This window comes from Lagopus muta, chromosome 1 (genome assembly GCF_023343835.1).
Source record: "Lagopus muta isolate bLagMut1 chromosome 1, bLagMut1 primary, whole genome shotgun sequence".
Classification (NCBI taxonomy): Eukaryota; Metazoa; Chordata; class Aves; order Galliformes; family Phasianidae; genus Lagopus; species Lagopus muta.
In genome coordinates this window covers 72,409,023-72,427,423 of record NC_064433.1, presented here as the reverse complement: position 1 = coordinate 72,427,423, position 18,401 = coordinate 72,409,023, and the positions used below count along the sequence as shown (strand labels likewise).

The 18,401-nt window shown below is 39.5% G+C and overlaps 1 protein-coding gene across 5 annotated transcripts in view; it reads right to left on the bottom strand.

Annotated features, from left to right (window-relative positions):
• The window catches only part of FAR2 (fatty acyl-CoA reductase 2), a 138,087-nt gene extending 120,004 nt beyond the window's left edge, over positions 1–18,083 (bottom strand). For 2 of the 5 annotated variants that reach the window (XM_048955526.1, XM_048955546.1), the window contains exon 1: positions 17,524–17,933. The gene's annotated coding sequence lies outside the window, so the exon portion shown is untranslated. Of the gene's footprint in view, positions 1–7,008; positions 7,047–17,523; positions 17,934–17,976 lie in introns of those variants that run through there. The other 3 variants (XM_048955556.1, XM_048955535.1, XM_048955567.1) reach the window with 3 other exon arrangements.
• Positions 18,084–18,401: the final 318 nt, after the last annotated feature.

Here is an 18,401-nt window from a genome sequence, read left to right as displayed (position 1 = left end):
CTTATTTGCAAAAGGACAGTTTGGTATTAATTAGTGCTTCCACAATTCAAGGCAGGAGAGTCAATGGTCTGCTTGTAAAAGATGTATTTTTGTATGGTTTTTTTAACAATTATTTTGTGGTTTTACTTAGGCATGTTTTGACAATAATTAAAGAAATTAAGTATATATATATATATATATATATATATATATATATATATACACGTGTGTGTGTGTATATATATATATATATATATATGAAATAGTTTTTGAGACATCTTCTAAACATTACAACAGCCAGATTGACAAGTCAAGCAATGTAATTTAATCCAAGCATGCAACTGACTATATACCACATAACAGCCTGCCAGTTATTAGAAAAAAAATCCAAAAAAGAAAAAAAAAACCAAAAATCTTCATCAAGATAACTGGCTCCACTGGAAAAATATAACATAAGAGGAAGATTAAGCAGCAGGAAGTTACAGCAGCAAGTCTGGTGAAGAAGGCCTTAGGACACAAATGTTAGGCTATTTCCAGTCGTACCTTGAAAATCTAAGCTCAATACTCATAGATCTAAAACTATGACATAGTAGTTTTATACATAAAAAACATAAAAAGGACAGTAAGAAAAATTCATATAAGGATAAAGCCTCTGGCCTGTCAAAATGGGTCTCTGACTGGAGTAGTAATGAGAGGAACTCACAGAGTGTCAGCTGCTGCATCAAAATCATGGGTTACTGTGTGGACGTATAATTTCAAGGCACTCTAAATGTACCTTATATTAAGATATAATTAGTTGTTAACTGCTATTTATTAGAAAATAAAGTTAAATACCTGTCCCTTCACACCTGAGACCAAATCAAGTTCATTTGCTTTGAAATGTTAGCTACCTGAACCAAATCCACTAAAAGGTATTCAGACCTATAATTTCTAAATCTGAAGTCTACAGACAATTAATTGTCACAAAACCGAGTAAAATTTCTTAAATTTCCCTTTCCATCTTTGGAAAGGTTCAAAAGACAAGCTTGAAGTGTAAACTTAGGATAACAAAGGGTTAAGACTGATGAAAGAAAATTGACGCTCATGTGTGAACCAGATGGAAACATCCCCTTTCTTCTACTACCTAGTACTAGATATCCAGGTCTAAGATGCAAAAGAGTATTTGACTGCATATCACCAAATAAATAAAATTTAAATGGAGAAAAAAAAATAAATTGGTGTGATTTACAGTATTAGCCTTAAGCTTATATGAACAAGACAAATAACTACTTACACTGTGCTCAAAGGAAACAACAGGTTTTCCTAAACAAAACAAATCTGAACAATCAAAATGAAAACTATACAGAGAAAAGTTCAGCTGTCCCAAGTGATGATCTCACCAGGTCAGTATTTTGCACCAAGCAGTAAACCAAGGATGAGGAGTTGCATTTTCTGGCAGATTTTGTACTCACAGCCTAACAATACATTTATTGCAGAAATTATTACAAGATTTCAGAGACTTCATCCTAAATAAAAACTAGAAATTTGTTTTGCATATAAATAAAATGAATCGAGAGCTTACACTCATAGAAAGTTGTGCTACAGCTGTCAGTAGATACCAACCTAGACAACATACATTGTTTTCAGCTACAGCTATGTATTTGTTACACTTTATTGTAGTATTGCTATCCTTAGCAACACCAGGACAACTCCTGCAGCAGCTCTTTTTTTTTTTTTTTTTCCTCAGTAACTATTTCCTGGACTTTGTGATACCATGTGAATTTCCGTTTTTACAGCCTTGATCACCACAGTGAGAAGAGTATAGATAATGAAATCAACGAGATTTGCTCGTTTGTCCTATTTTTAATTATTCAATTATTCTTTTTTGTAGAAGTTATTTATGTTTCACAAAGAGATGCACCTGATGAAAACATTTACACTTGAGGAGAGCAGGATTTAAGGAGAATCACCCTTGAAGCCAAATCTGTATGTCTGTATGAATGTCTGTAAGTCAAAGCGAGGAAGGGTTCAAAGGTTGTGTGTTCCCAACTCATCTGCTCAGTTTCTGTGCTTCATTAAATAAAAGAATCTTACAGCAAGGAACTTAAAAAGAGACTGTTTACTGCCTGGTTGTATTTATACAGAATTTGATACACTTCTTTTAGCTAGAAAATGAAGTATTTTCAATAACTGTAAAAAAGTCTGTACAGCTACAGGTGTCATCAATAGCTTAATGAAAGCAATTACTTGAGTCACTTAATAAAATCCCATCCAGCAATGTAGTGCATTTCCCTTCTACTAGGCAGAATACAGGAACTCTTACATACTGGCTGATTTGAAGCACTGAAAATCTATCCATTTAACTAACGAGCAGGAGAGTACACACCCTTTTCTGAGCTGTTTAAATTATTCTGGGTCACTATATAAGCCAGCTGCCTTTACAGTTACCAGTTTTAATAAGGCTATAGACTCATAAGGAAATGGAAAGAAAGTTTTGCCTTCAAACTCTGACCGGTTGCAGTTCCACAGGTTGTTACAGCAGCAGTATGCAGAGTGACTCCATTTCCTCATAGAAGGTTGCAGAAATGCCCAGTTGCTAAGTGGATAGGGTCCACTTTTATATATGGTTTTGCATAATATTTTTTGCCTGCAAAGGTTGTGTCGTAGTTTCTAATCTCATGGTGGCATTTTTATAAAGTTTTCATTGGGATCAGTGTTCCAAACAGGGAGTTGACTACTAGTATGCTGTAGGTACTAAGTCCATGCCAACCCCTGTGATAACTAGTTTGCATCCAGCTTGAATACAGGATTTACAAGCACTGGCGTGTTCCTGATGTCTTCAAATGTCCACACAGCACTGCTGCTACTCACACACCAATCAGCCTTGTTTCAAATACGTTCAGGTTTGAAAAAAACATCTGTGCAAAGTGATGCTCTCAGATTGTAAAGCGCTACCCACACGATGCACACGGTCTTCTCTCCAGAGACACAAGTGATTTTACTTCTTTACAAGTTTTTATGACATAAAAGCAGTCTCCTTCTTCCTCATAACCCAGAATGCCAAGTATAGAAAGAGAACTACCACTGGGGCAATTCTGCTCTGGCAGTTTCAGGAAAGGAGCAAGTAAGTTACAGTCTGAGGCTTGTGTGATTGTGCTCTGCATAACTCTTCAAAAAAAAAAAAAAAAAAAAAAAAAAAAAAAAAAAAAAAAAAAAAAAGAGGAATGGGATCGCATTAACTTCAGTTAAGCCACTTGAGTACAAGCATCCCCAGAGCCCTATTTCTCTTATCTTCGCATAGACAAAGGTCCTTCAGGAAACTGTATTCATATTTCATCTTGCAAACCTTTCATGTTTCAAATAAAAACCAGTCCAAAGTCTAAGCACAAAGTGAGAATTTAAATAATACAAATCAGCAGGCAACATATTACAAGACAAACAGGAACAATAAATACAGATAATGTTACCATTCATGTGGAAGCTACGTGTTAATCACCTGTTTCCACAAACCCTGGTGTGGTTTACAAGCTGGACTACTTTGAGGTATACCAAAACAGCAGATCAAATTCAAGGAACTCACAAGAGAACCACAAAGCCCTAAGCAGGTTTCTGCATTCACTTTCATAACAATGATGCTTCAACTTCTGGATCAAATTGGGATTTTACACTATTGCACTCTTACCTTCACTGCTGTCTCTTTATAATTTAATTTTATAAAGTCTCTTGCAATGTGTACTAGCTAGAAACAGAAGCAAGTTTATATTGCTAGGAGTATGGAAGTTTACGTCTGTAATCTAACAACCAGATTCTTTGGTAGAGGTAACTCTCACGTAGCTTATGCAATGTGGTAGACAACAGGCATACAGGAGACAATAGTGCAGAACAACCTAAACAGCAGAGGGACAGCACAAATCAGCCAGTAAACACAGCCAAATGCAGGCTGAGACTTGCTGAGGCTCAGACAGAGCGGCTCAGAGCTTTGACTTGCTGAAAAACACCAGATATAGCCCCAGACTAGCATGACCAAGACACCATTGTACCCAAAGCATTTACTCTCTAGTTACTACTTCTATTTCTGAATCGAAAACATGAAAACACAGACACACACACACACACACACACACCCCTCCACAAAATATACTTTCATGATTTCCCATACTGAATTACTTTTTTTCCCCAAATTTGTGTCCTTGGAGATCTAGACTAGATCATAATTATACTCTTGCGAAAATTTATCTGGCAGAGGCACATCAAGATTCCTTCCTGTAAAACTCCTACAGCAAAGCATGATGCTTAAGATAAGCTGTAACAAGCATACTAAATCCTGATAGTGGAAAAACCCTGTTCACATGTAGGAACAACTTCTACCAATTCATGATGGAAATTTTCTAAAAAGAAAACTATTCCTTGAAGTAAATAAACAGTAACAATAAATGATCAAAGTTTGTGCAGGAATTAATACAAGCATTTCATTTGAAACTAGGTTGTTCTGTTTTGTGATAAACACAGATAAGATTTACCACATATAACTTGAATGGCAACTTTTCTAATTAGTTGTGATTTGGAGGGAAGTTTTGTGATAGCAATACCGACCACAGAAAGAAAATCCATGTCTGCCCAGAACATTAATTTGATATATTATCTCTTTTTAATGCACAGCATTATAGCAGAATAGGGTGCACTAAATCAAAGCAATGCCTACTTTACTCACATAGGTGTAGCTTGGAGAACTACTTCATGAAAAAACACAGAACAAGGAAATAAAAGACCATAACCATACATTAAGTAAGGTTTTGTTTGTTTTAGTTACTTGAGCATTGTTTCCCGAATCTGCTAGCATCAGCTAAAGCCAAAAGTTCAAATCCAGGCTTTTCCAAACCACCCCCTGAATTCAGTACAATTTTTTAAAAATTACTTTTACAATCCTTTTCTCTACACAATTATGACAACGTGAGATTTGAATCCTCTAATGTGATCTGACTCAGATATCTCCGGGCTGCAGGATCTCTTTGTTCAGGCATCAAGTGAAAGAAATAAAACAGGTTTGGGACAGATATCAGAAGTAACACAGTCACATTTACATGGCCCTGACGCAATTGGCATTGATGTTAATCTGGAAACTCAAAGGATGACCAAGAAATGAATGCAAAACCTTTTCCAAGCAGTCCCATGGGAGGGATGGTATTCAGGGTGCACTCCATGACACTGCCACTCGTGCAAAGTCTGACCCAATTCTGTCTGTCTCCACTCCTATCTTGGATTACTGATAAAACCATACTCTCAATTATCCTGGCTTTAAGTTGTCTATTTTTTCCTTTATCCCTTACCACCTGCAATTAAATATTGCAGCATTTGTCAGTCAGTGCTGCAGAATTAATAGGAATCAACATATCTGAAAACAAATCCATCATCATAAACACTGATCTATGAAAATAGATCTATTGTGATCCTGACATCTGATTTTACCTCCTGATGCACTTTGGAAAAGAGAAGGAATGGATAAGTAGATATAATTCTTAATAAATAACCTTAACTCAAGTGAAATAAAAACTACTTAGATTCCTATGATCATGTAAACATTGTTTTTCCCACTTGAGCCAAAAGTGCAGGAATCTGAAAAACGCTAAGTGACATAAAACCACATAATAACACATGGAATTAAAGAATTCTTGAGCAGAGACAGAATTCAAGCTGATGATAGGGAGAAAAATCTTTCTAGTAGAGGGGCTTCTACTGTTCATCATTCCATGCCCACTACTGCACACGTACAAATGTCACAACCACACAAAATCCTTCCTCCATATTACTAGAGGCCCTGCTATCCTGGGCAGACTGACTCGAACAGACTTCTGAGAATCACAGAAAAGTTTGCTGAAGGGCCCTCTGGAGATGATCACCTCAGCATTCTGCTTGAAAATGGTCTGTCACCAGTGCTAGATTGGGTCATCCACAATTTGGACTGGTGAGCCTTGGAAGTTTCCAAGGAGAAATTCCATTAACATGTTATCCAGGAAGGTAGAAGTCTTCACTTCCTGCTGAAAAATTTATAGCTGTTTTACACAGGCACAAAGTTTATTCTTGCTGAATTTCATGAAATTGTTGTTACAGAGGTCAGGCATCTCAAAGACCAGATGAATTTCTACCACTTGATTTATTAAACTCTCTCCTGCCTTCATAACACAATCTACAAATTTTTATAATGGACATTCTATCTTACTATCTAGATAATTGTCAGATACAAAGTACTGACTGATCCCTCACAGGCCACTTGTTGGTGACAACAACGAAACAAGAGAGCAACTGATGGCTACCTTTTGAATCCAAATATCCAGGCAATTTTCAGTCTATCCAACAAATGTATACTTTCAATTAATATTCCAAACCTTCCTTAGTGAATACATCCCACTGAAGTCAGGGAATGCTATATCCACTGATGCCCCCTCATCTGCATGGTCAGTGCAAAAGGCACTCAGATTGCTCAAGCATGATTTGTTCTTGGCACACCTGACTTGACTGTTCCCAATGACAATCCCATCCTTCACATTTGAAAAAAAGTTACAGGCAGATGTGATTCACAATATTTCTAGAGGTGGTGATAAGGCTGACTGCCCTGTAGATCCTCAGCTTCACCTTCTTACTCTTCTTAACAATGAATGAAATTATAGCTTTTTTCTAACCTTCAGAGATCTCCCTGGCATCTTGTTTCATAAGAAAAGCTGCACTGCAATTCCATCACCCATGTCTCAGCATCCTAAGATAAATCCTATCCATCCTGATGAATTTGAATACAATCAGCTTTTCTAAGTATTTCTCAAGGATAAAGTATCCTCCACTTGCTGTACAACACTGCTTGATTATGTTTCTTTAGATAATCTTTGTTTCTGTACAAAAATCACATTTGGAATAGAAATGTATTGCACCTCTCACTCACCGTGCCACACTGCAAGAAAGGTCATCTCTTCCTGGCACATTCAGTTCCATACCAGTTGGGCTCTGAGAAAATGGTATTTATCCTCACCTCATCCTCTTACAACATCAAAGCACTCTTACCTCAGTCTTAATGGGCAATCATCTAGCAATAAGTATCTTTCACAAGCAGCCAGTGATACTGGAAAAAAAAAGAAGCAAAATCTCTCTCTAGTTCACTAGAGCAATAATGCATGTTAAGGGAGAACAGAGAGTCTAGAAATACCCACAATCGAGAAGAAAACTTTTGATCATACCCTTAACAGTATCTTCAAATATACAGTATCTTCAAGAAACATAGTAGCGCACCATTCTAACATATGAGCTCGTACTTGCCTACCAGGAATAAAATTACTAGGCTACATTTAGATTCTGCAAAGATGTAGCTTCTCTAAGGGAAGGAAGGAAATTCACTAAGAGTCCCCTTCACTGTCCTAATAAACCTGTAAGGAAAGCTTCCTGAATGTTCACTACGCAACTGCTACGTATCCTTTTAAACCTAATTTATGAGGGACTTCAATCGGTTGAAGACATATCACTAGTTGCTTCTGAGTCAAGATATTAGAGGACCCGGATATTCACTATGACATTGCCTTCCAGATGTCTAAAAACAAATTCCATCTGTTCTGTTACCAATAATCAGTACTAAGTTAGAACAAGAGACGCCAAGCCCTTTACACAGTATAAGGTGCTAGTCCTTACACTATGTTTTAATACAACACATTTATACTGTGTTAAAGTGCGTAGTTATTGGTCACAGTGAAATAGAAAACAGATGCAAAGCACCATCTTTCTCTTCACTGAGGATATAGCAGACCTCTGTATCTGTGACTTGAAATCTACCATGTCTACCTGGTTTCCAGAGATTATTACTCGCATCCTTTGCTCCGCTCCCTTTGCTTTTGAGTATTACTATTGCAGCACTAGACAAGAAATATGCATATGGGCATACAAAGAAAGTACAAATGAAATAGACAAACATATTAACTAATACATTCTGGCAGAAAGCCTTCTCAAGATGATACAGACGACTTTGTTTGTGACCCAGCATACTTTGTTCTTATGAATCCAACAGAACTGTGAGATATATTAGGATAAACATGAAAATTACACAAAGAAAAGAACATATATGCCCCGGCTAAAACTACATCAAGTATTTTTTGTAATATATTAGATGGCTGATGTAAACAATTCAACTCAAGTAAGAAACATTCAACTCAAGGTACTGTCTCCTACAGATGCTGGTTTACAACCTCATGTATTGGAAGATAAAGACGACACTTTATTTTTCAGTCACATTTGTTCAGAAATTGCTTTTTAAATAAGACATGGTAAGTAATCAAACTGGACAAAGTAATGAGCTTGACTGCAGAGCTCCCTCTCCTAGTGAAAAATTTGAAAGAAGAAAGTATGAAAAAAATGGCTTCTTTAAAGATGAGGCAGTAAAGCATGATCTTTTCATCACAGATTTATTCCTGGCCTTAAATCTTCCTGAACATTCTGATTTCAAAGCAATTATCAAAGGCATATAATATCTCTGTTGGTGAAAATGAAATGTTCTGATTTGGTAAGATTTTTGCATCATACCTTACAGAAAACACAACAGCTACTTATGAGACACTAGTGAAAATTGTCATTTTGTGTAATATGAAGAGCGCCTGATTACTTCACTTCATTTTTCAGAATAAGAGCTGCATAGAATCACAGAATGGTTTGAGTAGGAGAACAACTTAAGGATTGTCTAGTGCCAGCTTCCCTGCCACAGGCAGGGTCGCCAACCACTAGATGAGGCTGCCCAGAGCCCCATCCAGCCTGGCCTTGAACACCTCCAGGAATGGAGCATCCACAAATTCTCTCAACAATCTGTTCAGGTGCCTCGTCACTCTCTAAGTAAAGATATTTTCCTAACATCTAACCTAAATTGTCTCTGTTTCAGTTTAAAGCTGTTCCCTCTTGTCACACTTTGAGAGTGTAAGATGTTGGCTACCACCCCACGTGTAAGCTCTCTTCAAGTACTGACAGGCCACAATGAGGTCTCCCCAAAGTCTCTAAGTCTCAATGAGGTCTCTAAGCTAAACCAGACCAACTTCCTTAACCTTTCTACACAGAGGTGCTCCAGCCCCTTGGTCCTCTTTGTGGCCCTCCTCTGAACCTGCTCCAATAGCTCCACATCATTGTTATGCTGGGGCCCCAGGCACAGAGGCAGTACTCGAGATGGAGCCTCAGAAAGGCAGAGCAGAGGAGGAACATCCTTGCCCTGCTGACCACCCCTCTTTTGATGCAGTCCAGGACACTACTGGCCTTCTAGGCTGCAAGTTCACACAGCAGGCTCACGACCACCTTTTCATCCGCCACACTGCAATGAGAATTAAATGTTAGTGAGAACTACACTCCTTGTTTTTTGTTAAATAAAATTATCTTGCATCAGAAGGTAATAACTTCCTCACTTTCAAGGACTCAGTCAATGATGAAAACTCTGGCAATGAATATTACCCTTTTACTCTTCAACATGACTATTCATATCTTAAGGTGAACTATGAAGAGTTACATGTGCTAGCCTACAGCCTTTAATAACAAGAGTTCAAAACTGTCTTCAACTTCAAGAGTAAAGCAGAAACAGTCACAAAGAAATCCATCCTCCCTCACTATTAACTAGACAATCAGGTCTGAGGGAAATCTAGTCTCGCAGAAAGGATGACAGAAAGGTGTTCAGAATTAAATATACAGCTATATACTATTTGAAAGAACTACAGTAATATAACAATAACAGGCAAAGGCCTTCTGAGAGGAACTAGACAACTATGACCTCCCCACATACTTGCACTGCTGCAGTATGAGCAGCTAAAGCAGATTTATATAGTTACTGCCTTGCTGCCAAACCAGAGCTTACTTTTGCACGTGTGCTTGGTTTACCAGTATCATTGCTGATTAGAGTCCAGAGATTTCATACTTAAATACAGGATGTTATTTCATCATCTTGGAAGCGTGCAGTTTTATCTGATCCCTGACCTGCATGCCAAAAAAAGTTCATCAGCAGTAAGCAGCGTCTAATCAGTTCTTGAAAACCCCTGAGCTTGACAAAGCTTTAGGCTTTCCAGTGAAAGACTATTCAGCTTTACCCCCTGTTAAAAAAAAAAAAAAAAAAACAAAAACACACAAACAAAAAAAAAACCAGGATTACTTGAATCTCACTTTGTATATGGCCCAGTACAAAAATTCACTAGAAAAACTGGACCAAACACTCAATGTCTTATGTACGGGAAACGGCAATACCCCAGAAGAGAAAGCATTTCTCTGCCTATCAACTAACTCAGACCTGTAGCAAACAGCAGTGCACGGGATTTGAGTCACATGCCTGTGAAGCATTGGTTTTAGTATAAATATAAAACAGCTTCAGAACATGGTGAACATGGGCTAAATTCTATTCACAGTTCCTTCATACATAGATAGCTGTTACCAGACAACACATAGCAATGATCAGCGATAGGCCAAAGTGAAGGTGAAGCCACACACATCAGACAAAATCAGTCTTTAAGAACACAGACTCCCCATCTTTTCTGTGAGCTAGATAGTGGAATGACACAAAAGAACAAAACAAAATGCCTGAGAGAAAACACATTGGTTAGGAAATATGGGAAATGAAAAAAATATTAGCCAAAACAGACATCAAGATCCAACACCTCCCATCAAATCAATATATTATTTAGGATTTTCAGCATTCCCTAAAACTTTGAATTGAGGCATATGTAACAAACCAATGGCTGCTTTGAGAATATGTGGGAAAGGCAGTAGCCACTGAACAGAATCATAAGAATGAAGACAACTCAGAAATACAACTAAACATGGTTTTATGGTTAAAAGCACCAGTTACTTGCAGAACTCTGAAAGTTTTTCAACGAATTCACAGGTTTGCTACTGTATTTATGCACAAGATTTAATGACTGAGTTGATGTGTACAACAGAGCATGGCACAAACAGCCTGATATCTGTGCGCTCCAAGCCCTCTTTGTAAGTGTTGCCAAGACAATTTCATTTAAAAGGCAGAGAGTTTCACAGGCACTTCGTGCCACACCAGTTGGGTATAAATACATTCAGCTTGTTCTGGAGTATCTAATAGAGATAAAAGCAATGGGCACTTGAAAGAGGTCACCAGTAGAAGACAGTCATTCAACATCTATAACATCTTGATCTGGCATCTCATTTCCCCCTGCAAATGGCAAACTGAAGGACTCCGCAGGAAAACAACAAAGCAATAGTGTACATACATTACTGGGAAAAGATCATGGGGCAAAGAGCTATACCCTGAAAAGACCAGCTGTAGTCCACAGAAATGGATTTAGCGAGTGCAACATTAGACTATGTGACTATCAGATCCCTGGGTTTGCATAAACAGAGATCTTGTCAAAAAAAAAAGCAAATTCTGCAGCATCAGAAGTAAAGCAGTGAGGCTGCATATATGTGAAGTAAAGGATGTCTTAAGGTTTAATTCTGTCACATTCCATTTAGAAATGTGACTATGTGAAAGTCTGAGTGCCCTGGTAATGACCTGCAAACACAGCTTCTCCAAAAATTTTTTCGGTCCAACAAAGAACTCAGGGACTTCAGGGCACTGACATTCAACTCAGTAACCAAAGGAAATCTAGAAGCAGTCCCTAGCCTGTGATGCTCCCACAGCATAAAGCCAGAAGCAATGAAGTAGCTGATGTCACTGCATGCAGTAGAATTTTTGCTAAGGACTGCTTGTGTAACAAAGCTTCACCCTCAAAAATTGTCCTCTAAGTTATTTTTAAACAGAATTGAATCATATAATCCATTTCAGATCAGCTGATAACCAAAATCAGTCTTGTTCACAGTATGAACAACATCAGAAAGCACTTTATGTTGGAAATGCAAGTTCTCTCCCCCTACAGAGAACAAATACTTCTCTAGCACCCCATGAGAAATACAGACATATCATGAAGGAACTTCAGAAGAAACGTATTTGATTTTATACTTAAAGATTTTTAATGCTAATTCCAAATAAGACTATACGTTGGTGAATAAGCAATGACAGGTGGTAAAAGCAGATGGTTTTGAAAAGATTTGCAGCAGTCCCTGGCTCTGCTCTTCTACTGACTCAGCTTGATGCTGGCAGAAAAAGTGATTCCCCATCTCTTCTCTCCCTGTCTCACTAAAGAAAATCAGCAACTGCTGACCTCACTGGCTGCCACAGAGCCAGGACAGGATCAGCAGAGCATATTTGGTCATTTTCTTCATCCCACCTCCAGACCTCTTCGGCCTCACTACAGAAGCCCCGCCTGTTTTAAGCCACTGATGAAAGCTAGCTAACCATCACAGAATCATAAAGGTTGCAGAATACCACTAAGATCATCCAGGCCAACCATCAACCCACCATTATGCCCACTAATGATGTCACTCCGTGCCACATCTACACATTTCTCAAACACCTCTATGGATGGTGACCCCATTGCCTCGTTGGGCAACCTGTACCTCACCACTCTTTTTGTGAAGAAATTTCTCCTAATCAACCTGAATCTTCCCTGGTGCAACTTAAATATATAACTTCTTGTCTTATTGCTAGTTAGCTGGGAAAAGAGGCCAATCCCTACCTTGCTACAATCTCTTTTCAGGTAGTTGTAGAGAGCAATTAAGTCTCCACTGAGCCTTGTCTTCACCAGACTAAACACCAATTCCCTTAACAGCTCCTCATAAGACTTGTGCTCCAGCCCCTTCACCAGCTTTGTTGCCCCCTCTCTGGGCATGCTCCAGGGCTTCAGTGTCTTTCTTGCAGCCAGAAGCTCAAAAGAGATGTGAAACATTGTCTACATCACATCTTTGCACGGAACTAGTTTGATATAATCTCAATATAACCCTTACTTTCATTTTCTGTTTTATTAAACAGTATAACTGTATTATTTGTTGAGAACTTTTCCCTTACTGACCACCTAAGGTTTGAGGTTGCTTTTTTGTTTGTTTTTTAAAAAGTAACAACACTGCAATCACTTTACACTTTCATGATTTTGCTCACAATATCAAGGCAACTTCTGAAGGAATATTATAGAGACAGTACTGACACTACAATGTATCCATATAGAATGCCCCTTACATAAGAAAAAGCCCTCCTAAATAAGCTACTGCAAAATAAATCTACATTCTTTACAGGACCAGAAATAAAATCAGGAAATCTCTTTCCTTCAGGCAACAGGTTTTGCAGCTATTTTCAGAAAAGCAAAACAAAACAAAAAAGGGAGTTTTCAGTGCAGCTCAGCAGAAAACAATTGAGCTAAACACAAGAGCTTATTTATAAATAAGTACAACACATCTTTTTCTGTAAGAATGGAGAAAACCCAGTATCCTACATGGTTTCCAGTCACTTGTAACTGCCTAAACACAGATACGCACAAAGCAAAACACATCTACAAGCAACTCTTACAAAAGACAGCTAATAAAAGCTTAGAACTCAACACAATCACAGACAAATTACAGGTATTTTTGCTAAACCTTTAATATGCCTCATTCTTTAACAAAAAGTAACATAACCAAGAATTTGAGGGTGAGGAGATTTCCAGACTCCAGTAATTAGCAATACAAAATTAATTATATGCCTACATACAGAAGATTCTACTACTATTTCACTATGTAAACGCCTAATTAACTGTAACTTTGACACTGTAGTCTAAGTATGTCATTCAAAGACAACTACATTTTCTAAAGAAAGCTTGAAAGCAATATTTAGATCAGATTTTTAAATTTTTTTTTTTTTTTTTTTTTAAAGCCTGTCTATCTTGGAAGGTATTAAAAACATGAGTTACAGGCTTTGTTGTGATAACAAATGAAAATGAACTTTTGCCAGCTGTAGGTGGGTTATCAGGGAGGGCTTTGATGCTACAATACATGGTTACCCATGGCAGTACTGCACAATAATCCATCTCAACTGACTCACAGAAGACCAAAAGTTCTGAGGAAACAACAAATTCAGGCAACACTGCCCCATGACTGGTTCTGTGGCCTTGATCATCCTGTGCCAAGAAATAATCATCATAGCAACAATTCGTAAGTCTGAGCCTCATTAGCCCAGTACAGCAAAGTACAGAACAGCAAAGACATACTGCAGCTAAAGAAGTCTGCAATTTAAATATAGGATAAGTGGGTTTGCAAGCAACAGCAGCAGAACTGACTCAAAACCTACATTCACAGATCTGCATCTGGAGCACAGGAAGGCAATGTTTTTAGCATGCTACGGTGAGGCCCTACTGCCTTCAAGGGCACAGCTATTTACAAAAACCTTTTGTCCTTTGAGTTTCCTCTTTTACTAGCTTGACCAGGCCCTCACAGGGTGTAGCTACACAAGTGGACAATGGTTAACAAATTCTCTCTTCATCCTCTTAATAGGCCAGATGCAAGCAAAACCCAATCAGGAAAGCATACAGAATCGTTAAATGGGACAGGGCAAGCTCATTACACTATAGTACAATCATCTCTAGTCTGGGATTCCTCTTACGAGGAACACTGAGAGGACTGGCCTGCGCTTTCCAACAGCACATCTCCATTGACTTTCAGTCAGACACTGAATCAGTGCCAGAATGCATCCAGCCAACAGCAACAAGAATGGATTTGCGTGTGGCCACAAACGATAGCACCAGCACAAGTGAAAGATGAGGAACTTGCAGCCAGAGGCAATGTGGGCAGGTTGACCCTCCAGCAGAAGCCTACATTTGTGGTAAATTAAAATGACCACAGAATTACACTGTTTGCCTTACTGAGAGGCATATCTTGCTGACCTTCAACACCAGCTTCACTTTTGTACAGATGAAGAACATAGGCTCAAGGCAAGAACTACCTTTATACAACAGCTTGTTGCACCAGGGAAGTCAGCATGCTTTGATCAGCGCTTACTTCTAAGAATGTTTATAGATACCCAATTCTTTGAACTGCCTACTACTAACAGCTTAGATAGCATTAGTTTCATTGGATGATCAAACTGGCATTTCTTAAGACTATTTTTTGGTCCCAAAAGCTTTGGGGATAAGAAAATTTGTAGTTTTAAATAGTAAAAATGGGATAATAATGCAGTTACAGAACAATGCTAACATTATCCCCAACATTTCCCTATTAACACAGCAAAGCAAAATAACACTATTAGCAATATTCCCCAGGTAAGAAAAGCACTCAGTGGCTTCCTCATCTCCACAGCATTACCCTTTGTCTTCTACAAACTACTCATATCTGTGATACCAACAATAAATTTAGTTTCTCTTCCCCTTCCCCATTTTAAAAGCTGTTGGTTATTTTTTCCCCTTTTTCATTATTCCCTCATTCACGTAATTTTAATGTATCAAAGGGATGGATCGTCTGCCTTTAGAAAAAATAATCTTAACTGGTAAGAATTAGTAATTTTGCAGGTGGAAAGGAAAAATTTCAAAAGTTTCTTACAGCGTAACATCGCAGAATGACCTGCTGGAATTACACTCTGTTTTAGGAACTGAAGATAGAAGCGTCAGAGTTTACTGAAGATATCAACTACTCATTCATGTTCCTCCGCTGTACCATGCCAACCAAATCCCTTTGGTCACATAATCCATATTTATTAATACAAACCTCCCACTCTCTCATCACCAATGTTCTCCATGCCAGCAGTCCTACATTGGAACAATACCCTCCACCCAGCCAGCTCTGATAAGCCGTGTCTGCCAAATCTGAACTGACTTCAGAGAAACCATTGGAAGTTTATAAAGCTGCTAATTTTATGCTTGTTAGCAGGTAATTCCCTACTTACTACCTTTCCATCAGTCTCTCTCCAGCTGTTTTTCCTCTCTTCTTTTCCTTTCCCCTTCCCCCCCCCCCCCCCCCCCCAAATAACTCTCTACAGGTTTTCCTTACTCAGGCTGTTACACTATTTTCAAGCTGTTAAGCACTCTTAAAAAATGCTTTTCCCTATGACTCATCTAAACAAACCTTAATAGGGATTAGAACTGGAACCCAAATTGGCAGAAATTAAGAACTTGTAGCTTTGTTACAGTATCAGATGTGATGTATCCTTAAACATCCTCTAAATATAAAGAAAGGCTAGCTTATATCTGCTATTGCTTCATGTTTAATTCAGATACCTTTGAAAGAGTGCAGCTCTCCCCATCCCATCCGCCTTCAAATTTTCTATGTTTTATGGAGAATAGAGACAAATACCCCAAAACACAGAGGGAAAGTTTTAAATTGTTGTTTCTACAAAATTATAGTGGAAGATTAAGGCACTGGAGATTTAGGTAAAAATAGGGATTCTACAGCTCCACTAAAAAAACTATAGTTTTCAAAACTGTGTAATTACTTTAAAGTGAAGATGAGCATATTACACAGTCATGAACAAAACGTGAATTTTTCCTATTTAAGAACATTACAGATAAGCAGAAAAAACGATGATGGTTTTGATAAAGTAGATGCAAATGAAAACAAACTCCAGTAGCATCTTTCTCAACTGACATAAGCTTCTTATCAAGTGGAGAGAATGCATGCACATGCAGGAAGTTGTGCTCTGAAGCAACATGGGCACTGGGATTCTGATAGGCTACCTTTGGGATTACTGCATATTTCAATTTTACTCTTATGCTAATTTAAATTTGAGTGAACTACAGCAGATATGGACTTGGGAGTAGATTTCTCCAGCCTATTAATAAATTTCACTGATGTTAAAAATAAGGTCCAAAATATTTCTTTTGACTGAATCTGTGCTGAGATATTTCTGGGCGAATCAACTTCTGTTTCATTGCAAGGTAATGTTGTGTCATTAGTTATTTGTCTCTCTAGCAATGGCCTTAAAAGGCTCTGAGGCAAACATGTAAAAAGTAAATTGTTCTGAGTAATAACATTACTGCAAAGAGCTGTAGGAGATGAGGTCACATGTCTCTAGTATCTAGAAACCTGGGGAGATCCTCACAGGATCCTGCAATGAAATTTGGGTTAAATCTTCATGGTATGCGGGTGGGCAGCAGGGATATCCAGTAATTTCCCAATCAAGAAACAAAACAGCAGTAAGTTTCAGAACAAGACCTCTTCATACAGTTAGAAGTCTATCACTGTCTAACACTATACTTTTTTTTTCCCCCCTCAAATGTAGGGCCTAATAACTGAAAAACTAAAATGGCAAGCCTCTCATTAAACTGCATTAGAGTTTCTCTATTTATTTATTTACCGACAGCACTGCGTTCCAAAACAGCCCTATGCAGAGCAAGCCTCGCTGTGAAACAGCGCAGGAACCGTTTGCCTCACTCCTCATCCGTAGGGCTGCGCCCCGGCTTCAACTTCCCCAGCGAGAAGCGAGTGCTACGTAGAGGCTCGGGCCTCCGCTCCACCGCGGCACCACACAGCACCAGGGGCTGCCCGGGGGCCCGCGCTCCCCGCCCAGCGCGGCCCAGAACGGCCCGGCTCCCGCAGCGGCGGGGGCTGCAAGCCGGCCCGGCCCCGCTCCCCCCGGCCGACTCCCGTTCCCGAGTCACGTCAGCCCTTCACAGCCTGGCCTCTTCATCTTCTCCCCACCCTATTTCTTTTCCTTATTACTATTATTTTTAACATTTCTGCTTCCTTCTCGTGCCCCTGGCGGCTCGTTACCTTCGGTTCCCGCTTCTCCAACCAATTCCCGTCTGCAAACCGCTGCCCCCACCTTCCCTAACACGTAAGCAACTCCCGGCAAAGAAAAGGAGGCGGTGGAGAAAGGAGGAAAAAAAAAAATATATAAAAAATTATAAATCTCTCCTCCCCTTCTGGGTTTTATACTATATATCCGGCCGAGGGAGGGAGGAGCAGACTCTGCGCCGTCTTTTCCTTCACCGCCTCTCGGAGCTGGGGTGGAGGGCTCAGGCCGCCGGGGCTCCGCTCCTCCACAGTGGGAATCTACTGGGGGTGGGCGACGAGACATCCCAGGCCCCACATTCAGGCCACCCCATCTCTAGCCTCCACAGCCCACGGCGTCGCCTCCTCTCCGCGCCCGCAACCCGCCCGCAATGCCACCAGGCATCAGTAGACAGTACAAGCAAAGGCTCTCCCCGCAGCTCCTCTCCTTACCGGGATGGCGGGGCTCCGCTGCCAGCTCCGAGCTGCCCGTGGCGCACGAGGTGAGCAGCAGCTCCTCAGCGCCTCCCCGAGCCCCTTCCTGTCTTCTACTCTTGTCCTCCTCCCACCCGGCAGTGGCGCGGTGCTGGGATGGGGTCCTAAAGGCTAGAGAAAATCACGGGGGAGGGGTAAGTCCAACTGTTCCTACACCGGCCTCTGAAGTACAAAGAACGGTGTTCCCTCGTCTGCTTAAAGTCCATCTATTTGGCTCTGCATTTAAAATGATGAGGAAGAATGTCGTGGTGCATTTGTCATTCAACTTGCGTTGCAGCTATTAAGAAGAAAAAATGAAGAGATGTACAACCTACCTACTCAACCACAAATGCTGGTTTTCTCATTCCAGCTACTAAAGATACGTATCAGAAAGATCTTTTCAA